Source organism: Panthera uncia, chromosome X (assembly GCF_023721935.1).
Source record: "Panthera uncia isolate 11264 chromosome X, Puncia_PCG_1.0, whole genome shotgun sequence".
Taxonomy (NCBI): domain Eukaryota; kingdom Metazoa; phylum Chordata; class Mammalia; order Carnivora; family Felidae; genus Panthera; species Panthera uncia.
This window is the reverse complement of record NC_064817.1, coordinates 58453191-58479920: the sequence shown is the minus strand read 5'-3', so window position 1 is coordinate 58479920 and position 26730 is coordinate 58453191. Positions and strand designations below refer to the sequence as shown.

Here is a 26730-nt window from a genome sequence, read left to right as displayed (position 1 = left end):
CACTCATGTGTGGAATTTAAGAAACAAAACAAATGAACATAGTGGGGGAAAGAAAAAAGAGAGGAAACCTAAGAAACAGACTCTTAACTATAGAGAACTGATGGTTACCAGAGGGTAGGTGGGTAGAGGGATGTGTTACACAGGTTATGGGGATTATGGAGGGTCCTTGTTGTGATGAGCACCAGTTGTTCTACGTAAGTGTTGAATCACTAAATACTGCACCTGAAACTAATATTATACTGTATGATAACCTTGAATTTAAATAAAAACTTGGAAAAAAATTCTTCAGACAAAATGGAAATTATACCAGTGGAAACTTAGACTATTAGGAATGAAGGAAGATCAACATAAATGATAAATACCTTGGTAAAAATAATAGCCTTGTCTTCTCCTCTTGAGTTCTTTAAAATATATCTGATAGCTGAAAGTATAAAGGATAATAAATACTCATGTGGTTTTCAATGCATGTAAATACAATATATATACAATAACTATAGCATAGAGAGGAGAAAATAAGGGCAACTATGTGGTGATAAGGTTTCTACATTCCAATAAAAGTGGTAAAATATTGGTTTTAAATATCCGATGAAAAGTATGTATTTTGTGATCCCATTTTGCTTAAAACATACAAAGAGATAAAAATAATCATGGTAAGTAATTTAAATGTAATACAAAAGTGTTTGAATCACTGAAAAGTTGGTAGCAAAGGGAAAGAAATGAAAGCAGAAGAAACAAAGAGAAGCAATGAGAGAGGGAAAGGAGGAAGCAAAAAGAAAAAAAATGCAATGTTACACCAAATACAAAGATACCAATAATTGAAGTAAATGTAAATGGTCTAAACAAGGCTGGAAAACTTCCTGTAAATGGCCATATAATATTTTAGGCTTTGTCGCCATATAATTTTTATCATAAGAGCATAATTTTTATCATAAGTGCTGTGTCAATGTAGTATGAAGGTAGCCACATGCAATGCCTAAACAAATGAGCATGGCTATATTCCAATAAAATTTTATTTACAAAACAAGCAGGGGGATAATTTGGCCTGCATGGTATATTTTTCTCATACCTGATGCAAATATACCAATTAAAAAACAGAGATTGCTAAAATTGATTTTAAAATCCTGACTTTATACTGTCTACAAAATACGCACTTCAACTATAAAGATATAATAAATAATATTATTTATTAATAAATAAATAAATAATAAATTTATTTAATAAATAAATAAAGGATGGAAATTTATTTAATTAATAAATAAAGGATGGAAAAAGACATTCTATGCAAACACAAATCAAAAGATAGCTGCAGTATCTATTTTAATATCAGACAAACTAGACTTCAGAATAAAGTTATCAGTACAAGGAGGGGTGTACTACAGGAAAGGGTTAATTAACTCAGTAGGCCTGGGTTCCTCAAATGCTGAACATTTCCTCAAAAGTCCTGTTTTTAGGACTTGCATTTGGCCAGCTCCAGGGAAATAAGCTGTGGACCCTTGAAATATTCTACATGACAAAAGTGTTTTTGAATGTCGGAGGCAACGGACCACGCGATACTAATTTGATCAGATAATTAATGCAAACAATGTGATTTGTGGTGAATGCCTGCTTTTGTTCTTGTGGACCTGGAGTCTGAGTAGTTGAGATCAGTTATATAGGCACTGCATGCTTATATGACTGACCTCCAATAAAAATCCTAGACACAAGGGCTCATGTGAGGATCTCTGGTTGGCAACACTCCATATATGATGTTACACGTCCTTGTTTGGAGATTTAAGTGTGTACATAAGACTCTGCTGGAGAGAAGACACCTAGAAGGTTGCATCTGGTTTCTCCTGGACTTTTCCCTTTGGACCTTTTCCCTTTGTTGATTTTAATTCATATATTTTTATGTAATAAACTGTAATCATGAGTACAACAACTTTTCTAATTCCTTCCAGTGAATCATCAAACAAACCTAAGGCTGGTTTGGGGGATACCCAACACGGTTACATATTGATAAAAGGGTAAATTCACCCAGAAGACATTACAATTCTAAATGTTTATGCATCTAACAACAGAGATTCAAATTATAGGAAGCAAAAACAGAACTGAAAAGAGAAAACAGTTACATAGTTATAATGGATTAGAAAAAGACCAAAAATAAGCAAGGATATACAATTGAACAAGTCCACTAACCAACTGAATCTATATGATATTTATAGCACATTTCTCCCCAAAACAGCAAAATACACATTCCTTTCAAGTGTATTTTGAACATTCACTAAAGTAAGCCACATTCTGTGTTATAAATCAAACTTAAAAGATAAAAAACTGATATCACAAAAGTATGTGCTTTGTAAATAAATTAAAATAAAAATCAATAACAGCAGGATAACAAAAGGATCCCAAACACTTGGAAACTAAACATGACACTTTTAAATAGCCTATGGGTCAAATAGGCAGTCTTTGAGGAAGATTAGAAATGAAGAAAAATGAAAATATAAATGTCAACAGTATGGGAACAACTAAAGCAGTGCTTGAGGGAAATATGCAACATTAAAAAGAAGAAACATCAAAGTTTTATAGTCCAAGTTTCAATCTTTAAAAAATAGAAAAATAAACTAAAACAAAAAAGACAGAATATTATAAATAGAGAAAAAATAACGAAATTGAAAAAAGAAAAACAATAGAAAAATCAACAAAACCAGAAGTCATCTCTTTGAAAAGACCGATAAAAGTGATAAGCTTCTAGAAAGAATGATGGGAAAAAAAGATAAAAGAAAAAATCACCAATATCTCGAAAGGAAGAGGGTATGTAACTACAGACCCAACAGACATTAAAAAGATAATCAAGGAATACTTCAAATAACTTTATGGAAATAAGTTCAAAAACTTAAATGAAGGGGACTTATTCCTTGAAAAGCACGAACTACCATAACTTATATGGTTTGAAAGAGATAATTTGAAAATCCCTACAACTCTTAAAGAAATTGAATTTTTTAAACAATGTTGTTTTTAAGTTTTTATTAGGTTCCAGTTAGTTAACATACAGTGTAATATTAGTTTCAGGTGTACAATAAACAGAAAAAAAATTCCAGGCCCACGTGGCTTAACTAGAAAATTCCACCAAATACCTTCAAAATAATTAAGGCTAATTCTACATAATTACTTCTAAAGAACAGTAAAAGAAAAGGAGGGAACAGTTCCCAATTCATTTTATGAGGCCAGAATTCCAAAGCCAGACAGTAAAATAAGTGAAAATTATAGAACAATATATAGAACAATTTATTTTCCCTCAGAAACATAAAGGCAAAAGCTTTCAGCAAAATATTCACAATTTGTATATGGCAACATGTTATAAGAATAATATGCCGTGACTAAGATTTATCCCAGAATTGCAAGATTGGTTCAATATTTGAAAATCAATGCAACCCACCATATAGAATCTCTAATAAATAGAAAACATACGGTTATATCAGTAAATTCAGAATAACCATATGACAGAATACAACCCATATTTATGATAAAAATTCTAAAAAACTAATCACAAAAAGTATCTTTCTCAACTTTTAATAAAGGTCATTTACAAAAAGTCTACAGATATTATCATAATGGTAAAAGATATAATGCTTTCCCCCCTAAAATTAAGAACAAGGCAAGGATATGTACTCTCAGTACATACATTGAACTACATCTTAGCCAATGTAACAATGAAAGGAAAATAAATAAAAGACATACCTATGGAAAGAAAAACATAAAATAGTTTCTATTTTCAGGTGACATAATTATCCATTTATAAAATCCCAAAGACTCTACAAATATCTCCTAAAACTAATAAGTGAGCTTAGCAAGATTGCCAGATAAGTCAACAAACAAAAATGAATCATATTTTAATATACTTTCAATGTATAAATGGAAACTGACATTAAAAATTTGAAAGCACTTATGATTGCTCCAATAAAAATGAAATACTTAGGTATAAATCTAACAAACAGTGTGCAAGGTATTTGTGCTGAAAAGTATAAAAAGTTGATGAAGGAGATCAAAAGATACCTTAAAAATGGAGAGACATATTACATTCAGGATTAGAATCCTCAACATCACAAATATGTGAATTCTCTAGAAACTGATCTGTAGATTCAATGCAATACCAATCAAAGCAGATTTTTTTTGTAGACATAGACTGATTCTACAAAAAAAGTTATTTGAAATGGAAAAGGAACAAAAATATCTAAAACTGAAAACAAACAATAAATTTGTAAAAACCACACTACCTGATTTTAATACTAACTATAAAGCAACAGTAATAAAGATGATGCTATTTTGGTGAAGGAATATACATATACCTCAGTGACACAACACACAAGAGTACAGAAATGGACCCACACAAATATGGCAATCTTCTAAAATAGTGAGCCTTCTAAAATTCCTGGCTACGCTCCTTGCTTGGTCTAGATAGATAGATAGATAGATAGATAGATAGATAGATGATAGACAGATAGATAGAGATTCTATTAGGTCTTCTGGACTGGACTCATGAACTTTACTCACAATCAGCATAGCTGAGATGACTCACCCTAGTGCTCTGTTGATCCATAATAGATGCTGTTTTTAATTATAGTTTCATGGCAAAGGAATAGATGAATATTGATTTGTGAAGTTTCCTCCAGGGACAAGGTGGGGGGGTTGATTTCTTTTAAGATGCTCCCTTAGCTCCTTCCGCCATGTGAACTCCTCTTCCAATATGCTCAGTTTAGAATACCCTCCCTGGGACTTTTTCTTGCTGCAGATGAAGCAGATTTTCCATTAGGTGAGTCTACAGGACAATTTCTTGTATACATTCTTTGGGAACAAACACATGGAATTCCTCAGGTGTAACTTCTAGTTCATTCCCTTTGGATACCTTTTCCCTTTCTGTCCATACTGCTGTGCAGGGGTTCGAGGAAAAGATGTATTTCTGAACATTATGAAAGTTATGACATTTAAGGCTCATAACAAAACTATGAGGTGTGTAGTAACATTATCTCCAATTTATAGACAAGAATTTTATGTAGTAACATTATCTCCAATTTATAGACAAGGATTTTAAGGTATAAGGCGGGTAGGTATCAAACCAAAGTCACCCACATTGGAATAATTGAGAGAGAATTCCATCCCAGGCTGTCCACCTCCAAAAACAACTACATTATACAGTGAAATTGAGAAATAATGTGTTTGATGTGGACTCAGTGGGATTGGAGATGCCTAGTTCTGTGCATGACAGTCAATTGATAATCAGGAATTTTATGAGCAGGTTGTTAAGCTATTAGTAACTTGAAATTAATCATAGGTCTTCTGGACTGGACTCATAAAAATAAGTTTACATAACATAAAAATACATAAAAATAAGCAAACACTACATGTAAAAACTTTTATTTCCCTGGAGTGCCAGTTTACTAATTCACCACTGCCTGGATGTGATCTTCAGGAAAGACAAGGACTAGGCAGTCCCATGGAAACTTCAGGAGGCTTACATTTGTAGTCCCATTTCATAGGCTCTGCTTCTGTTGCTTTGGGGGAGATTCAATCCAAGTCTGTTTTGGGAAGGGAAAGCTGACAGATATTCATAAACTAAAACACAATATCCAGCAAAGGAACTCAATGCCTCACATCTTTTGCACACTTGTCAGATATTTTCCTTCCACACATGTTATTAATCCCCACAATGTAGCGATTTCATCATTAAAAGTAATGATTAAAAGGTCTATAGTATTTGGGGCACTTGGGTGGCTCAGTCAGTTAAGTGACTGACTTGGTTTTGGCTCACATCATGATCTCATGTTTCATGGGTTCGAGCCCAGCATCAGGATCTGTGCTGTTAGCGCTCTCTCCCTCTGTCTCTGCCCCTTCCCCCCTCATGCTCTCTCTTTCTGTCAAAATACATAAACATAAAAAATAAAATGTCTACAGTACTTAAAATATTTTAAAATATATAGATAGATTTATATCTGAAATAAAGATGCTTAAAAATTTCTTATATATTTACTAATTGTGGTGCTCTTTTAACTTCCTGCAGATATAGACTTCCCATCTGGTAATATTTCCCTTTATTCTAAAGAATTTATTTGAGCATTTAGTATAGTCAGACTTGCTGTAGAAAAAAAAAATATCTCTCAATGTTTACATCTGAAAATATTTTTACCTTGCCTATTTTTGAAGTTTTTTTTTTCACATGAAATTCTAAGTCAACAAAATTCGAATATATATTTCCATTATATACCATGTTCCATGGATTCTGAAGCAAAATCAATGTAAACTTATCATTTTTTCCCTATATATAAGGTATCTTTTTTCCTCTGGCTGCTATTTAGAAATTATTTTTCAGGACTTTGACTATAATATATATCTGTGTTGTTTTCGAAATATCTTAGTGAAATACCTTTTTCATTAGATCCTTTAACATATTTATTAAAATAGTATTTTCAAATTGGTCTTATAATTCCATAATCTGGGCCACATTTTGTCTAGGTATATTGACTGTTTACTCTTTTGACCATAAGCCACAATTGTTTGATTCTTCATATATCCAGTATTTTTAAAAGATACATTGGATATGTATGTAAAATACAAGTAGAGAAAGAAATAAAAATATACTTTCACAAAAAAGACATGGCTCCTTCTGTCAAGCCATAGTATGAGGGGCTGGGTCAATCTAATCTGTATTTTAGCTGAACCTGTACCTTTGAGAGCAAGATATGGATATGGAATATTTAAGAAACATTATCAAGCAACTTGACCTGACTGACATTTATAGAGCACTCCCCTACACAATATAGACCATACTTATTTTCAAGTGCATATGGATCATTCACCAATATTGACAATATGCTGAGCATAGAATACACTTAATATATATTTAAAAGGATTTTAGGCATACAGTGCTTGTTTTCAGATAATAATAAAATTAAAATAGCAATAAGGGAAGCCTGGGTGGCTCAGTTGGATAACAGTTTGACTTCAACTCAGATAAGGATTTCATGGTTCATGGGTTCAAGCCCCATGTCAGCTCTGTGCTGAGAGCTCAGAGTCTGGAGCCTGCTTCAGATTCTGTGTCTCCCACTCTCTGCTCCTCCCCCACTTGCACTCTGTCTCTCTCTGTCTCTCAAAAATGAATAAATACTAAAAAAATTATAAATCAATAGCAATGAGATATCTATAAAATTCCCCCAAATTTAGAAACTTAGTAACACACATTGAAATAATATAGGGTCAAGGAAGAAATGCCAAGGGAAATAAGAAAATATTTCAAACTGAACAATAATGAAAACACCACATATCAAAATTTGATGCAACTGTAATAGCTTGTAGAGAAAAACATTATAGCTATCATGCCTATACTGAAAAATGATAAATGTTTAAAATTAATGAACTAGACTACCTCCATAAAGAAGGTGGAAAAAAGAACAAGGTAGTAGAATAAAAACAAGAGTAGAAATCACTTAAATTGAGAATAAACATCAAAAAAATAAAAAAAAACTCAGAGAAGTAGAGAAAGTTGTCCTGATCAAGCTGTTTCTTACCTATCACAGCAGCCAACATGAGGGTCTGAAATTTGATCATTTTTAGTTATTTCATCCCAGATGACTTCATACTGGCCCATGAGCCCATCAGCCAGCTTCTGAAACTTCAACACATTTTCAGAGGATAGCTAAGCCACACCAAATTGTCTAATAAAGTAAGACTCAAAAATTTTTCTAGAGTTGGGCTCTAGCTGCATTACTAGAGGAAGGAAAATGTGAAACATGTAACATAAAATGAGTTAGGGAGGATTATGTTATGAATGTAATGGGACTACAAATGAAATGAGACTCCTGCATTACAGGAGGAAGTAGTTCCTACACAGAAACATTAGAGTGACATGCATTGAATTTTTCTCCACGTTTTCTCTTTCTGAATTCTTTCTATTGATGGCTCCAACATCCACGCAGGCACCTCCCTTTGTGGAGGATTAAACTCCACCTCCTCAAAATCCAAACATCAGTCAAGTTCTATAAAACTCCCATCAAGTAAGTAACCCTTTATTTGGCAGAGCACTGTATGATTTTACTGATTTAATCATACTATCCCCTTGTCACTTCCTGATGAACAATGTCCCTATGCTTTCTGCATAAAAACCCAAACCCCCATAAAATAATTCCAAGCATTCAGGCCACCAACCACAGCTTCCTGCCAAACACTGATCTATCCAAACTACCAACATTCAGGCCAGTTATTTTTTAGTTCTCTCTGGAGAACACATGACCATCACCCCATCCTAAACACTATCTTTCACCTCCATTTGCTTGATATTCCTTCTTCATCTTTTATACTTCTCTTTAGATTTAATTTCCTCCAGAAAGCCTTCTTTGAACCCATAAATCCATCAGAAAAGTTGTCCTTGTTATGTGCGCCCACTACACTTTGTTCCACTAAAACAATATGTGAATTTAGGTAGGCTATCTAACTTCTCAATGTCTCATTTTTTGGTAGAGTCCATGGGGATTTCGATAGAGATACTAACATCATCTGTTACATGTTTCACATTTTCCTTTCTAATATTTATGCATTTTACCCCTTTTATTGCTCATTATATTGGTAGGACCTAGGATACAGAAGAGAATAGAGAGGATATTTCTGCCTAATCCTAATTTTAGGGGTAAGTGTTCCAGTTTTCTCCCTGTTAGGTTTACTATTAGCTGTATGTTTTTTATAAATGAACTTTATTGGGTTGAGAAAATTTCCTTATATTTCTTATATGGGGTTGAGAGTTTTTGTTATGAATGAATATTGAATAATGTCAAATATTTAATATGTATCATTTGAAATAATCATATGGTTTTCCCTTTAAGTTTCTTAATATGGTGAATTATATTGTTTATCTAATGTTAAACCAACCTTGGAATTCTGACATAAATCCCACCTAGTCATGAAGTAATTTCTTTTTTATATATTTCTGGATAGGACTTGCTAATATTTGTTAATGATTTTGGCATCTATATTCATGGGGTGTATTGATAAGTACTTTATATTGGTCATATTTTTAGTATTAGGCTAGTGTTGATCTCATAAAATGAGTTAGGGTGGATTATTCTTGGAAAAATCATGTAGAATTTTATTTCTTCCTTAAATGTTTGATAGAAATCAGCAGCAAAGGCATCTGGGTTTGTTTATTTCCTGGGAAACTTACTATTCATTAATTCCTTTTTCTTTAGATATAGGGCTTTTTAGATTATTTATTGAGTAAGCCTTGATAGTATGTGCCTTTCAAATAATTTTTCTATTTTGTCTAAGTTGTATAATATATTTAATATAAAGTTGTTAATAATAATCCCTTACTATCTTTGTCATATCACTATACTATATGGTGATGTCCCATTTTTCATTCCCATTATTGGTAACTTGTGTCTTCATCTTTGTTTTTCTTTATCAGTCTGTTTAGATGTTTATCAATTTTAGTGACCATTAAAATTACCTCTGTTTAGTGTTAAAATGTTTCTTTCAATGTCCCAGTTTTTAACCTGTGAATTAGGGATGACAACGGTAGTACATCATAGGTTTGTGATGAATATAAAATGAGAAAATCCATATAAAGCACTTAGAACAGTTCCTGGCACCATATGTAGCACTTAGTAAATATTATTTAATACTATTAGAATGTGAAGGTTATGTGGTACCTGGGTGGCTCAGTTGGTTGAGTGTCCAACTCTTGATTTAGCTCACTGTTCATGAGATCGAGCCCAACATTGGGCTCTGTGTTGACAGGGTGGAGCCTGCTTGGGATTCTTTCTCTTTCCCTCTCTCTTCCCCTCCCCTTCTCATGTGCTCTCTCCCTCTCTCTCAAAATAAATAAATAAACTTTTTTAAAAAAATGAATGTGTAGGTTACTATGTGTTAAAATGTTTTTTGATTCCCTCTCACCACAAGTTAATGTCCTTGAAATGAGAAAACTGTCTTTCTTATACTTAATGACAGTTTCTAACACAAAGCTTTGTAGAATTAATGAATGAAACAAACCCAAAAAATGAGTAATTAATACAGACCTCTTTTGTAGGCCACCCAAAATTCACACACTCTATGAACCAGTCCTCCCAAATCACTGGATATCTGATGACAGCCCCTGCCCTTGTTCTCTACTCCAGCTTTCCCCCTCATGGTGTCTGCAACATATAGGATGATTCCCCCCAACTTCCCCTGGGTTTTATTGTCTCACTGTCCCTGCAGGCACAACATATCCTTCTTGTTCATAATATACAGGACCCAGAGCACATACAATCCAGAGGCCTAGAAGCCTGACAGAGGAATGGGTGATGGGTGCAGGTGGTGATCCAATAAACAACTGAGTCTAGAATGAAAAAGCAAGCCTCAAGAAAAAAAAAAAAAACTGTTACCTAATTTACACTCCTTAGGGACCTTGCCACAGAAGTTCTAACCTGCACAAAAGGAATTATGCTGTAGGCACAGACCAGGAAGTTTATAGACAATAGGTACTTTTAAAGAAGTTTTGAAAAGGGAAAGGGGTGAGAGAAGTCATCAGAAAAAAACAAAAACAGAGAATAGTGAGGTCTTAAGTCTTTCATAAATGTTTAAAGTTGGAGGAGTTAAGATGGCAGTATAGTAGAAGAACCCTAGGCTTGTCTTGTCCCTCAAACACAACTAGATAATGATCAAATCATTCTGAATACACCAGAAATCAACCTGAAGGCAGGCAGAACAAACTGCACAACTAAGGGGAGAAAAGGAGCCATATCAAAGAAGTATGAAGTGAGGAGAATGGTTTGGGGGAAGAAATAGATCACAGTTGCTGTGGAGGGAGGGAGCAGTAGTCATGGAAAAGGACACAGAGAGAGGAGCACACAGGGGAACACACAAGGAGAACACTTCCCCAAAGCCACTGGCTGGGAAAACAAGGGCCTGATTTTCCTGAGTTCTTACAACCAGTGAGACTTGAAGTATGAAATATTAAAGGTTGGCAGGCTTGGCTGGGATAGAGCCCTGAGGGCACTGCCGGCTCCTGGAGAGAAGGCAGGCAAACATTCCAGGGGCAGACAGCATGGAAACAGTGATGTGAAGAACATCAGGGGCACACTGGGGATATTGTTCCCTCTTCTGGAGAGCATCCCTGAGGGGTAGCATTCCCAGAGACACCTCTCCAGGGACAAAGGAACTGGCTGGCGCCATTTCCCTCCCCAACCCCTAACCATAGAATCAGAGCCACTTGTAGAAAGCAGTTCAGCCTGGACACTGGCTGCCTAACTTGCTTACACCAAGTCCCACAACCATGCTGTCTGGGGTAACTGCACTTCTCAGTCAAACCTGCCAGCATGGGGAGACACTCCCCTAGAAGACCAGCCCAGGCCCCTGCCCACACCATATATCCCTAAAGCCTGGAGTTTTAAAAGTCACCAGGCATGGCTGGGGGAGAACCCAGAGGGCACTGCACTGCTCCAGGAAAGAAGGCAGACAAACAACCCAGACTCAGTGTGGAAATGGCAATCTGAAAAATGCCTGAGACACACAGTGGAGAGAGTTATTTGCTGTTCTCAGAGTGCCTTCTTGAGAGCAGTGGGCACAGAGTCCCCTCTCTGGGGACAAAGGGAGGTGGCTGCTGCCATTTCCCTCCCTTGCCTCTCAGCATATACACAGAACCACCTGCAGTAAACAGCACACCACCAATACTGGCTGCCTAATGAGCTTACAAGTCCCACACCCCTGCACTCTTGCAGTACTGCCTTTCTTGGTTAAGTTTGCCTCAGTCTCAGTGCAGTGGGCCCCTTCCCTAGAAGACCAGCAGAAACACCTGCCCAAACCACATTACCTGACTTGAGAGCTCTTCAGGGCTTCAGTTCTAGTGGAAGTAGTATCAGATCTCATTTAACAAGTAGACCAGAGCACACCTAGTTAAAACAACACCTTCTGGACAAGGACCAAACATTGCCCAATGCAAGAAAGGAGAGCCTCTGCAGATGACTGGCCTGAAGGACACAGCAACCAAAATACAACATCTGAGTGCAAACAACACAAACCAGAGACACTCCCTGAAGCACCAGGTCCTGTATATCCTATAACCTTTTCCTCATAAGGCTATTACTCTCAGGACAGGAAACATAACAGGCTTTTCTAACACACAGAAGAAGACAGAGACTGAGACAAATTGCAGAAAGGGAGCAATTCATCCCAAAAGAAACAACAAGATATGTTCATGGTCAGAGATGTAAGTGAGACAGATATAAGTAACATGCCTGATGAAGAGTTTAAAGCAATAAGGATACTCGCTGGTCTTGAGAAAAGAATGGAAGACTTTAGGGAGGCCCTTATCACAGAGCTAAAAGAGTTAAAAAAAAAACAGTGAGACTGCATTTCTACACACTAATAATGAAGCAGCAGAAAGAGAAATCAAAGAATCAATCCCATTTACAATTGCACCCAAAACCATGACACCTAGAAATAAACCTAACAAAAGAGGTAAAAGATCTGTACTCTGAAAGTTATGAAACACTAATGAAAAAAATGAGGATGACACAAAGAAATGGAAAAACATTCCATGCTCAGGGACTGGAAGAATAAATATTGTTAAAATGTCTATATTACCTAAAGCAATCTACACATTCAATGCAATCCCTATCAAAATACCACCAGCATTTTTCACAGAGCTAGAACAAACAATCCTAAAATTTCTATGGAACCACAAGACCAAGAATAGCCAAAGAAACCTTGAAAAAGAAAAGCAAAGCTGGAGGTATCACAGTTCTGGACTTCAAGTTATATTACAAAGCTGTAGTGACCAAAGATGTGGAAATGTTGGGGTTTGGAGCAATTGGTCAAGAAAGAATTCTTGAGATGCCTTCAGTGCAAAAAGGTGGTTTCATTAAAGTATGAGGACAGGATCTATGAGCAGAAAGGGCTGCACAGGGGTTGTGAGGGGTGACTGATTATATACTTTCAAGTTGGTAGGGGAATAGGGACAGCAGAAGCCTCTAAGGAATTTTGGAAACAAGGTTTCTAGGACCCTGAGGGTGTTAGCTATTGTTAGGAAAAGGTGATTTATTACTGTTTAGTAAACCCTCAGTCATGAGACCCTTCAGATATGTATCCTTTGGCCATATGCTTGGAGGATGATTGCTAACATATATCTTGGGGACTAGAAATAAAGGAAGTTTCCAAAGGAATTTCTGTACATTTAAAGTATACTCACAAATCCTGGGGGGTCAGGATAATGTTAAGCTAAGATTGCCTTTTGCCCTTAGCAAAGTGTTAACATTCCGTCAGCTGAAGTCGCAGAGGAAGGTCACTCTGCCTGTTTCAAAGACTTGTCAATGGGCTAAAATTTATATGGAAATTTAATTTTTTCTTTTGCCTTTGTTTTCCACATCAATCAAGACACTATGGTACTGGCATAAAAACAACACATAGATAAATGAAACAGAATAGAAAACCCAGAAATGAACACACAACTATATGGTCAATTAATCTTTGACAAAGCAGGAAAGAATATCCAGTGGGAAATAGACAGTGTCTTCAAAAAATGGTGTTGTGAAAGCTGGACAGCAACATGTAAAAGAATGAAACTGGACCACTTTCTTATACCATACACAAAATAAATTCAAAGTCAATGAAAGACCTAAATGTGAGATGGAAACCATTAAAATCTTAGAGGAGAAGACAGGCAGTATCCTCTTGGACTTTAGCTGTACCAACTTTTTACTAAATCTGCATCCTGAGGCATTGGAAACAAAAGAAAAAATAAACTATTGGGACTTCATCAAAATAAAAATCTTCTGCACAGCAAAGGAAACAATGAATAAAACTAAAAGACAACCTACAAAATGGGAGAATATATTTGCCAATGACACATTTGATAAAGGGTTAGTATTCCAAATCTATTAAGAACTTAGAAAACTCAACAACGAAAAACCAAATAATCCAGTTACAAAATGGGCAGAAGACATGAATAGACATTTTTCCAAAGAACACAGACAGAAGGCTAACAGACACATGAAAAGAAGCTCAATATCACTCATCATCAGGGAAATATAAATCAAAACTACAGTGATATATCACCTCACACCAGCCAGAATGGCTAAAATTAACAACACAAGAAACATCAAGTGTTGGTGAGGATGTGGAGAAAAAAGAACCCTCGTGCACTGTTGGTGGGTGGGAATGCAAACTGGTGCAGCCACTCTGGAAAAGAACATGGAGGTTCCTCAGAAGAGTTAAAAATAGAACCACTTTATTTTTCAGCAATTATACTAGTAGGTATTTACTCAAAGGATACAAAAATACTAATTTGAAGGGATACATTCACCCCAATGTTTACAATAGCATTATCAACCATAGCCAAATTATGGAAAGAGCCTAAATGTCTATTGATTAATGAATAAAGAAGAGGTAGTGTGTGTGTGTGTGTGTGTGTGTGCGTGTGTGTGTAGTGTGTGTATGTCTACATACACACATACAAACATACATACAATGGAATATTACTCAGCCATAAAAAAGAACAAAATCTTGCCATTTGCAAGGACGTGGATGGAGCTAGAGAGTATTACGCTAAGCAAAATCCGTCAGAAAAAGACAAATACCATATGATTTCATTCATATGTGGAATTTAAGAAATGAAACAAAGAAACATGGTGCAGGGGTGGGGGGAGAGGAAAACCCAGAAACAGACTCTTAAGTATAGAGAACAAACTGATGGTTACCAGAGGGGAGATGGTGGGGGTATGGCTTAAATAGGTTATGGGGATTGTGGAGGGCACTTGTGATGAGCCCTGGGTGTTGCATATAAATGTTGAATCAGTAAGTTGTACACCTGAAACTAATATTAGACTGTATGTTAATTAACTGGAATTTAAATAAAAACTTAAAATAATTGTTTAAAAGTGAGGAAAGATAGCTAGGGAGTATCTTTAGGTCACATACTCTATAGTGGTGAGGCCAGGAGTGAATTCCCGGTCATGTTCCAGAAATTTTTATTTCCTTAGAACTTTTAACACAAGGAAATATGTCCTTGGAGACTATGCATCTGTTTATATGTGAGTCAGGGAAAGGTTATACAAAGAAAGAGCCTATCCTTAAAATCATAAAGTCAACCACTAATGGAAACTGACATAAGAGGCAAATTAGGCAGTAACCTTAGGGTCTAACAACCTCTCATCCAATCTCCACTCAAATTTGTGTGGAGATTGATAGGGAGATAGAATATACAGTTGATAATTGCTGTTTTGTGGCATGGCCTGCTACATATAAATCCTGCTACATATAAATACATATACATCCTGGCTTTACAGGATGTATAAATACATATACATCCAGATTTAACTTAACATCGTCCCACCTCCAAGAAATATCTCAGCACCCAGGCAGCCAGAGGACATCTGACTTTGGGCTCAGAAAAAAAGATAGCTATCTTTGCCCTCAGGAGTCAGTTTGTGCCTGCCTGTGACTGAGCACTCCACCTGTCACTCAATTCATAAAGCATCTGCTCTCCATCTTTCGCGCTCTAGCTTACACATTATCATGGCACAGCATGAATCTTCAGACACAATGGACAGTGTCATCTAGCAAATGGAACACCTGACTGAAAACAATGTATAAAGTTTATGAATTAGGTCTCAAGTTCTACCAAGGAAAGAAAGATTATAGTAAAATGCAGTGTTGTTTCTCCCACACCCATCCTCCACCATTCCTCTTTCTATTAATAGCACCACCATCCTTTAGCATTGATCATTAAATCACTCTATTACCATCTTATAATCCAATACACAAGTTATATGGATGATAACTCTATAATGTCTTACATATATTTCACCTTGTATTTCCACACCATTATGTCTTATTTGGAATGTTCAAAAGCACCCCACATAGGGGTGCCTGGATAGCTGAGTCGGTTAAGCAGCCAACTCTTGATTTTGGCTCAGGTGATGATCTTGCGGTTCATAGGTTCGAGCCCCACATCAGGCTCTGTACTGACAGCTCAGAGCCTGAATCCTGCTTTGGATTCTCTGTGTGTGTCTCTCTCTGTCCCTCTCCCATTAGTGTTCTCTGTCTCTCTCTCTCAAAATAAATAAATAAACATTTAAAATAAGAGTCTTAATTCCAGACTTTCCCAGAGATGTTCCCTTGGTCTATTACCATCTCTCAATGACTGCTTTCCAGCCTTCACCCCATACACTACTGTCTCAGTGACTTTTCCAATCACAAATCCACACCACATAGCACTATACCACAAAAATACTACAAACTTTTAGTCACTTCCCATTGACTAAAGAATATACTCAAATATTTTCTGCATGTATTGCCTTTTCCCAGCAGACAGACTGGCACTATCTTACCTGATCGATCCCCACATATTCTTTACCCATTCTACCAATTTATTAATGGTTTTTCTCAGGCCCTGTACCTGGAAAGAACTTTTTCCCACATGAGTTCTTCAGTCCATGCTGAAATCCTTTCTCCTGGATGAGAAATTCACAGGTATCATGAAATTAGAATTTACATCATTCTCAAGCTCATCATTCTAAAACACTGATTTTACTCTTCTTTCATTCCCAGGCCCCAAAACCTTTGCTTCCTCTAGTTTACCTACAAGCTAAGCCTGGAATCCCCTGGGATAAGCATATAAGTATCACCAAGTTCTAACTGCCATCTACTTTTCAAAATCTGATCCCTTCCCCCAAAACCTCATGATCTATCCATTCTAGACTATTTGCTGTGTTCCTAAAATAAGCCCTACATGTTTTCAGATTGGTCCATTCAACCTGGTCTATTTGCCTGTCATAATTGTCATTCAACACTATGTTCACACCTTATTACTAACATGAGTCTTCCCTAGGCTAAAATGTGTATCACTTTTCCTTTCTGTCATTGAAGGCTATTTCTTTCTTAGGGTTCTTGTCACTAGCACTCTTTTATGACAGTCAGCTATATGCATATAGATTTCGATATACCAAAGAACAGGGATTGCATCATTTTTTCAACTGGGTATCCTACAGATACATACAAATGTTGTAATGCACAAATTAGGGACTCAAGACATGTCTACCTTTATTTCTCAGAGAGAAAACTGGAGATCAGAAATGTTAAGGGGTTTGCTTGAGTACGCACAGCTGTGTAATGGTAGAAATAGGATCTGAATCCAGAACACCAGACTTCCAGTCCAGCACTATGTTCTGTATGCGGATTCTTCTTTAATACCAGAGATTGAGGAGTCTAGTAATATGAGTAAAAAGACATGAGAAAGGAGAAAACAACCTTTCTGCTAATCTATTTTCCTGGAACCTTGGTCTCACATGCAAATGGAGTGGGGGGTCTAAAAGAAGCCACACCCCTCCCATTGCCCCTAACAGAAAGTTCAGGGCCTTTCCTTTGATCTGTTACTATAGCCTTTGTGGACTAGTTTCCAAGCCTCAAATTTCTCTTCCATGTATCCAACATTTTTCTTGTTTTCTCAATTATTTTCCACATAGTAAGTTAAAGCATTCAGTTCTGTACCACAAACATGATTTTTAAAAATTTAGAAACTTCTCATTTACTAAAGAATATACCAAACACCTCTTTGACAAATGTTTATAATTTTTCAGAAAACAGAACATCACGACTCACTTTCTAGCACCCCAAACACTCTAACATTTATGCACATCTGGAAAATGGCTCTTTTTAAACCAGACTTTTCACTAAAAAGAAGTTACCCCAATCTTTCAGTACAACCTCAAATGCTACACATTTCACACTACTAATCATTAAATCATGTATATCCTGCTAACTTGGTTCTCCACTATATGTTTCAAAACCTTAGAAATTATTCCCGGGTCTTATATGCCATCACACTCTCTTTAGAAAAACATCAAAAAATCAGTATATTTTGTTTAACTTCACAGAATTTCTGTTTTTCTGAATTTTGCATGGGCAATGTCATATTGCTAAGAGCACTATCTCTTACCTCTCCTTGCCTGGGCAATGACTACTCATGTTTTAGGTTTCAGATTAGATGACACCTCCTTCCAGAAGTCTATATGGAAACACAAGTCACATCAGGTGTCTCTCTTATGAGTTTTCAGTAAACTTCGTGCAAATACTCTTCCTTTGCTCTTGATATCCCAGATACCCCTATGTTGTATATTCCCATTTCCTACAGTTCCCACTAGAGGATAAGTTCCCTGAATGCAAGGTTTCTAATCAGCATTTTCTTGTATGTATCTCAGTGCCTAATACAGTGCCTAGATGGAATAGGTAGGTTCTTGTAGAATAAGTGAACTATTAGACTGATAAATATGTAAGTGATACAGATATCTTTGTAGACAATATATCTGTATATATTCTTTTCAATATCTTCCAATCATTGGCAGATTCACCCAGAGCAGATCCTTTCTATACTCATGATCATGCACACTGCCTGCACATATCTGCACACTGTCCACACAATACATTAGATTATCTTCCCCAAGTTTTCCCAGAGTACACTGTCTGAGACTTCTCTGTCAACAGTCATGATATCTCCTTATTATTCACATTTCATATAATCTGGAACACATAGCAATCAAGGTCCTGGACACCTGACAGAAGAATAGGTGTAGGGGTGGGTGGCATGTGGTGATACAGAAAACAATTGTGACCATTAAGACTAAAACAAACTGAGGGCTGATGGACGGAGGTGGGTGGGAAATGGGCTAGATGGGTGACGGGTATGAAGGAGGGCACTTGTGATGAGCACTGGGTGTTGTATGTAAGTGATGAATCACTGAATTCTACTCCTGAAACCAATATTGCACTGTATGTTAACTAAAATTGCAATTTAAAAAAGAGGAAAAAAAAGACTTGAACACTAATAAAGCAGCAAGCCTCAACAGAACTTCTAGATAATGTATTATTTTTTGAGATCTTGTCATATGAATTCTAGCCCACTTCTTTTTCCCTAAAAATACCAATTTTTATCTTTTAGAAATTGGTCAAATTTAAATATATGTTTCACATTATATGTTTCAGTCTATCTAGATTATTTCTCATAATAGTTTTTGAAAATTATCACCATAATAGGGTTTATTTCAAAGAGGGACTTATATAGTGAACCACAGCCATCAAGCACCATAAACAAGACATCTCAGTCACCAGTGTTTATTCACATACCTTCTCTGTGTTGTCCTATCTGATCACCTCACTCTCCACCTTCAAGAAAACTGTCATTTTCAAAACCAATCCCCAGACTATCAGGTCTATAAAACTTTAGTATTCTTCCTGCCTCATCCATTGCTCCCCACCCCCACCATACACGCACACATTTCATTATAAATTAGTACATGCATTAGGAAACCTTAAGAAATTTAAAAACTGTCATTCTAATATCAAGTAGCTCTTTAAAAGCATTAGTAAGCATAAAGCATGAAGAGGGTTTGTTATTTAATGCAGATTTTATGCCCACTCTCAAAGCTTTGAATTTCATATTTCTACATGAGGAATTGGCATTTTTAAGTTTTATCTTTGACATTTTAATTATTAAGTGTCATGGTGTGGACCTCCTTGAATTCATCTTATTTGGAACTCTGTTTTCTGAACCTGGATGTTCATTTCCTTCCACAGGTTAGGGAAGTTTTTAGCTATTATTTCTTCAAATTAGTTTTCTGCCCCTTTCTCTCTGTCTTCTGGGACCCCTACAATGTGAATGTTTGTTTGCACGATGCTGTCCAAGACATCCCTTAATCTATCCTCGCTTTTAAAAATTCTTTTATCTTTTTGTTGTTCAGCTTGGGTGCTTTCCATTACCCTGACTTTCAGATTGCTAATCCATTCTTTGGCACCAACTAATCTACTGTTGATTCCCTGTAGTGTATTTTTCATTTCAGTTATTGTATTCTTCAACTCCAATTGATTCTCTTTTTATATTTTCTATCTCTTTTTTGAAGTTCTCACTGAATTCATTCACTCTTCTCTCCAGCCTGGTGAGTATCATTGAGACCATTACTTACAACTCTTTATCAGGTAGATTACTTATCTCCATTTTATTTAGTTATTTTAAAGGTTTTGTCTTGGGGCGCCTGGGTGGCTCTGTCATTAAGCGGCCGACTTCGGCTCAGGTCATGATCTCGCATCAGTGAGTTCAAGCCCCGCGTCGGGCTCTGTGCTGACAGCTCAGAGCCTGGAGCCTGTTTCAGATTCTGTGTCTCCCTCTCTCTGACCCTCCCCCGTTCATGCTCTGTCTCTCTCTGTCTCAAAAATGAATAAATGTTAAAAAAAATTAAAAAAAAAGTTTTGTCTTGCTCTTTTGTTTGAAACATATTCCTCTATCTCTTCATTGTGTTTGACTTTATGTTTGTTTCAGTGAATTAAGCAGAACAGCCACTCCTCATAATCTTGAAGGAAAGATCTTGTGTATGGTCATCCTTTGTGTAGACTTTGTGTACCTGGTGACTGGCTAGCTGGCTGGAGCTGTGGCTGGCATTGGCTGGGGCTTCCAGGGTACTCTGTGATGGGGCCACAGTGATAGGATGGCTGCAGCTGAAGTGGGTGTCAGCCAGGGTAGTCCTGGGGTCTCCACATGAGGTCTTCCTGGCAGTATAGCTGAAGTTGAATTGGGTATGGGCTGGGGCAGTCCCAGGGCTCTCTGTATTGACGATGCCCAGGAAGGACAGCTAAAGCTGAAGTAGGTACCATCTGGGGTGTCCTGGAGCAATCCATGTAGGGAGCACCCTTGTGGGGAGCTGGATCCAAGGTGGGTATGGGTCTCAGGATGCTCTGCACAGGGGTTGCTCTGGTAGGACAGCTGGAACCAAGGAATGAATGGTCTGGGGTACCTCAGGTGCTCTGCTCCAGGGGTTTCTGGCAAGTCATATGGAAATGAAATGGGGTAGGCCTTGAGTGTTTCAGGGTGCTTTGCACCCCTGTCACTTTGCTCAAATTTCATCACCATCTTGAAGCAATCGTAGTTTACCGAGTTTGAAATTCTTATTTCTTTCCACCCCATCATCCCTATTCTATCACTGAAGTTAATACTTTCATTATAGCACATGTCATTCACTGGCTCTATATATTAAGATAATCTGCACATGTGTGGGTTCTATTTTTTAACAGATATCTCCTGGAGGGTAGCAACAGTGTCTTTTTTACCCATGCACCCCATCCAGTACCAAGGATACTGCCTTGTACAAAGTAAGGACTCAAAACATGTTCAGGGACAAGTAGTTAGAAATGAGAAAATAAGATCTGAGACTCCAGTAATCCTAAATTGCACGTGTTTACATTATACTAGAGTTTGGGGTTAAAAGTAGTGTAGGGCAAGATGAAGAAAAAGAGGAGAAAACAATCTTTCTTTCACCTGTGTCCAAAAATCCTCAGCCTCTTTTGCAAATCTGGTTATGGAGCTGTCCACAGGCTGTTTGCTTGAGCAGATCCAAACTACTCCTGGTTTATCCAGTCCCACATAAATAAAGGTGCCATGATGATTCCTCCATCTTTAAATTCTGAATGAAAAAAGAAGAGAATGAACAAAAAGACAAAAGAGATAAGGGCACTGTGTTTGTTTTACTGATCACAAACACCCTCACAATTCAGTCCCCTTATCTAGCTAACCTGAAGGTTTACCTTAGGTTAAGAACAAGATTTCTTCTATTCCAAGGAATAGAGTTAAAATATGTATGTGGGAAATGCAGTCCTATGATAACTATTCCATGATGGAGAACTGTGGTCATCTCCTATTGATGGTAATGTGGGGGTGGGAGAAGGCTTAAAAGCCACTCTGAAGACTGGGAAGTCTAGCAGTATCTTGATGTCTAGCATCTTGAATGATGGGGGAGGGGGGGGAAGTCAGCGCAAAATGGTCCCTTAGCATCTTTCTGGGATTTCAAGAGGAACATACCAGTGCCTACTTCTCTTCATGCTCCTTTTATATAATACAAATTACCCAAGACATTATAAGGTACACTGACTTCTCTTAGTGAAGGTTTTCCCTTTGATGGAAGGATGGCAAAGAACAAAGAGGATAAACTGGGAAGAGGCAAATCAAGAATAAAGAAAGATTGCCTCAGTAACTTCTGACCCAGTCTATTCAAAATTTTAAGTTCAAGACAGACTCAACACATTGGTGTGCTAATAGGCAAGTCCATGTGAGTGAGCTACTCAAACATGGGGAAAAAAAGCCACTTCTCATTGACTCTGTCACTCCACCTGTTTTGTGTTAGAGACAGACCCGGGGAACCTGGGTGGTGTCAGTTAGGCGTACCACTTCATCTCAGGTCATGATCTCACGGTTTGTGAGGTCGAGTCCCACATCAGGCTCTGTGCTGACAGCAGCCTGGAGCTTGCTTCAGATTCCATGTCTCCCTCTCTCTCTGCCCTCCCCTGCTAATGCTCTGTATCTCTCAAAAATAATAAATAAACATTTAAAAATTTTAAAAAAGAGACAGACCACATGTAAAGGGATAGGGTGGTTAAAACACACCATCTCAAATAAAAGTACACAGATTCTTTAGGCTTTCCAGTATTACCTATCAGGGTATGAAAAGTCCTAGGCAAAATTTCTAGAAATACTACTCTGAAGTAAGAAGAGAATTCATCTCTCAAATAGAAATTTGTAGTTACAGAAAGGGTTTTTCCTTTCTTTCCTCCACCATCTTTATTGTGCACATACATTATTCCATCCATTATAAAATGTAAATTTACCCCCACATTTTAACATCTATTAAATTAGGATGAGTTTTGGGGTGCCTGGGTGGCTCAGTTGGTTAGGCATCTGACTTCATCTCAGGTCATGATTTCATGGTTGCAGAGTTCAAGCCCGCATCAGGCTCTTCGCTGTCAGCACAGAGCCCCGCTTCAGATCCTTGGTCCCCCTCTCTCTCTGCCCCTCCCTCCCTTCAAAAACAAATAAACATTAAAAAAAAATAAATTAGGATGATTCTTTTTTTTATTTTTTTCTTTAACATTTATTTATTATTGAGAGACAGAGAGACCACAGAGCGTGAGCAGGGGAGGGATAGAGAGAGAGGGAGACACAGAATTGAAGTAGGCTCCAGGCTCTGAGCTGTCAGCACAGAGCCTGATGCGGGACTTGAACTCACAAACTGCGAGATCATGACCTGAGCCGAAGTCGATTGCTTGACCAACTAAACCACCCAGGCGCCCCAAATTAGGATGATTCTTATGTTCAATGGCAAGACCTAGTTTAATTGGCAGAGTCTTTAATTTCCTGTTACTCCATGAGATAATGATGTAATTGATAGCATCTTATTAGACTGGGTGATAAATGTTACATTTAGCAAGTAACTCCTATCGATTCTAAAGACTATATATTATATATTTCATCTCTAAATACTGACCTACCTATCCTTTTGGTTCCTACCAGCATTATCTGGATCACATTTTGTCCTCTCTCATCTGCAGTCTTGAAATAACTTTTTGTCTGTTTCCTAGTTCTAACTTTATCTTCAATAATACCTACCCAAACCTCTATCTATAGAAAGGGTTTCCTTGTCTCCTAGCATTTCTCTATACAGAAACATTATTACCATACACTGCTCTAAGAACTTTATGTTAACTCAATCATAATAAATTACCATTTATTCCCCATTTAAAGATGATAAAACTAAGGCTCTAAGGGGTTAAGTAGCATTCCCAAGATGTTATAGCTGCTATGTGGTAGAGCTTGGATTAAAACCCAGGGAGTCTGTCTTCAAACCTTGTTTCTCTAATGACCCAAGACTCAAACTTAAAAATCTAAAACTGAAATCATATTCCCCTACATTCAAATCATGCTCAGTTCTCACCTTGTCCTAGAGGCCTCTCCAGATGTCACAGATTAGAATTAACTCCTCTCTCCCGTCATCCCTTAGTAAACAATCTGTACTCATCATAGACTCCATTCTCACCCTCCTCTCTCACCCTTCTTCCCTCTCTCTCCCTTCTCCTTTATGGTAAACCCTGAAGGATATCTGTATCTTCCCACAGTAACACTGGGAGCTGAAAACAAATGTGTCCATGGATTTGAAGGCATCTTAAATGGATTTTGGGTATCTTAGAAATCATCTGATTCTACTTCTTAATAAAGATGAGAAATTTGGAGATAAGACATATTAAGCAATGTTCTCCAAGCCATTCTGATACTTAATTATAAAGACACAACTCCTGGTCTAGAAGGATCTTTTCATAACTCTTGTTGTAGAATTATTTCTAATATATACGTCATTCCAGAGTACACTAGTAATCGTGTTACAAGACTGACATGACAGACAGGACTTCAGTTTAGGAAAGAAGGAGAAAAGAGAAGGAAATAGTGAAAACAGGAAAAAAGGAAGTGGGAAAGGCAATCTCACTTGCTATTCACCTGTACCTTAGGATTTGTGACCTCTTTAGGAAATTTTCAGGCAGGGCCAGAAGTTAACAAGTAACAAGGCCTTAAAATCTGTGCTTGAGCACAGATATGCAACCTGCAACAAACATAATGACACTATTACAACTAGTCATTTACTCTAATTGCAACATTCCAAAATAATTGGTGACTGAGAGTAAAACAAAGGTCATAGCAGACCTGCCCCATTATATTCTTTTCATTTACGCTTTCAGTTTGGTCCCCTGATACACAGGCCTTTGTTGCCTGCCATTCCTGGCTCCTTGATGCTAGTTGCAAAAGATAGTCCAGTCTCCCCCAAAAACCTATGATGGAGGACTGATACACTCAGTGTGTGATCGTAGAGGGGAGTAAAACCTTATAGTTGAGAATTATGGTCATCTTCTGGAGACTAAGACATACAGCCTTTTATATGATAGGGGTGGTGCTTTGCATAGCCAGAGTTGGATCCTGACTTGGCATATTCTGCTTTTACATCTTTGCAGGGCTTTACCAGGAAGGAAGCAACCCTCTGAGAGATGGCAAGTTGGGGCAGTGTGTGAATTCAGTAGTTCTTGCCCATGACTACCCATAACAAGTGATCCTCAAAATTTCTTAAGGTGTTATTCTTAGTCCATGGTCTTGTAGATATGGTAGAACTTGAGAATGTTTCTTAAGAGTAGATAATAGTATTTTTATATTTCAGATTTACATGAATTATTCTCACAGGGAAAAAGAAGACACCAGGTCCACCATCCTTCACAGCTTCTCTCAATAAGCAGACTTTAACAATGTATTTCTGGTGAAAGTACAACTGGTAACCTTTATCAATTTTTATAAAAAAGGAAAACCTGAACAATGTGATCTTTGCAACTGGTCTATACCATTTTACCATTTTTATCCCTGGTCAAGTAAGCTTCAGAAATTTCTATCGGAGTGTAATGCTGCCATGTAGACACTAGAGCCAATGTTGCCTAATACATATAGGCTTGGAAAACTAGCTCCAAAGAAATTTTCTAGAATTCTTTCTGCAGCAAAGAAACAGTGGTCATTTCAAATATAAATTAAGGAAATAGGAGGGTATTTTTCTGTTTTTGTACTATCTTCCTCTGTCATCTTTTTTGCTCAGAATGAAGACTTTCCCACCCTAAAAGACACATGTACACACAGACACAAACACACATACTCACACACACATACACACACACAAACTTCAACTAAATTCTGGAGAACCTATCTCTACTAGCATTTCTAAAATCTGATCCTTTTTATCTATTTGCACTAAGCCCTCCCTAGTTCTTTTTTACCTTGTTTTGATAACTTCCTCTTTGGTTCCTGCATCTAGTTTCTTCCTCTCAATGCTCCCAAATGTATTTATTTAAAATACAGATTCAGTCTCTTAGTATTTAGCTACGCAAAAATCTCCAATCACTCAGGATGCTCCATCTTATATACCGAGGGTTGACAATTTTTTTTTATAAAGGGCTAGACAGCATATATTTTAGGGTCTGCAAGCCATGTGATCTCTATTGCAACTACTCAACTTTGTTGTTGTAGTATAAAAGCAGCCATAGACAAATGAATGGGCATGGCTGTGTTCCAATAAAATTTTACTTACAAAAGCAGATAATAGCTGGATTTTATGTGCTGGCTATAGTTTTCTTGACCCTCTATTAACATGTACAGCCTCCCCCTTCAGCAAAATTTGCTCCCTCCTCCTGGCTCCCTGATACCTGCCTGTGGTTATTAAGATAAAACTTCCCTACTCTACATGCTTGTGAAAATGACTCAGAAGGCAGGCCTACTCAATTTATCCCAGTAGTCCCTCAGCCCCACCTACTTTCTGACTCTGAAATATATAAACACAGAGTTGCCTATCAGGATAAGCTAGGAGAAAGACTCACCAAAAGAGTCATCCAAAATACCTAATAGAAGCAGGGAAATTAAGACTACAAAGAAGAGACTTTCTACCAAGTGACTGTGAGGGGACTGATTATAGGACAGGAATATTTTATGATAGGCAAAGAGAATAAAAATAACAACAATAATAGGTAACACAGAAAGCAGAAATGATTGGAGAGAAGTTGTTAAGGCAGAAAAAGTTACCAATGTGGTTTTCTCTTTCTATTCACCTGCTTTTGAGGATCTCAGGCATAGTATAACATTCAAGAGTCTGGGCCTTAAAATCAAGGTGCCTAGGTTTTGAATAGGCTCAATCACTTACTTTCTGTTTAAATTGTAGGCATAACTGTGTCATAATTTTTGCATCTTGAAACAGGGAATTATAATAGTACAATCTCTGAGAGTTTTTGACATGATTAAACAAACAGTGTATACAGAGCGCTTAAAATGGGACCTAGCACATGGTAAGCAGTCAGTAAATGTTAACATTATTATGGGAATCTGGCGACAGAGCCAGCATT

General features: G+C 37.1%; 1 long non-coding RNA gene across 1 annotated transcript in view; it reads right to left on the bottom strand.

Moving 5' to 3' along the window:
- Window positions 1-296: 296 nt before the first annotated feature.
- Window positions 297-26730, bottom strand: part of LOC125932207 (uncharacterized) — a 40774-nt gene continuing 14340 nt past the window's right edge. The window contains exons 2-3 of the long non-coding RNA XR_007460554.1: window positions 21302-21446; window positions 297-421 (exon numbers count right to left, since the gene is read on the bottom strand). This is a non-coding gene — a long non-coding RNA (uncharacterized LOC125932207). The remainder of the gene's footprint in view (window positions 422-21301; window positions 21447-26730) is intronic.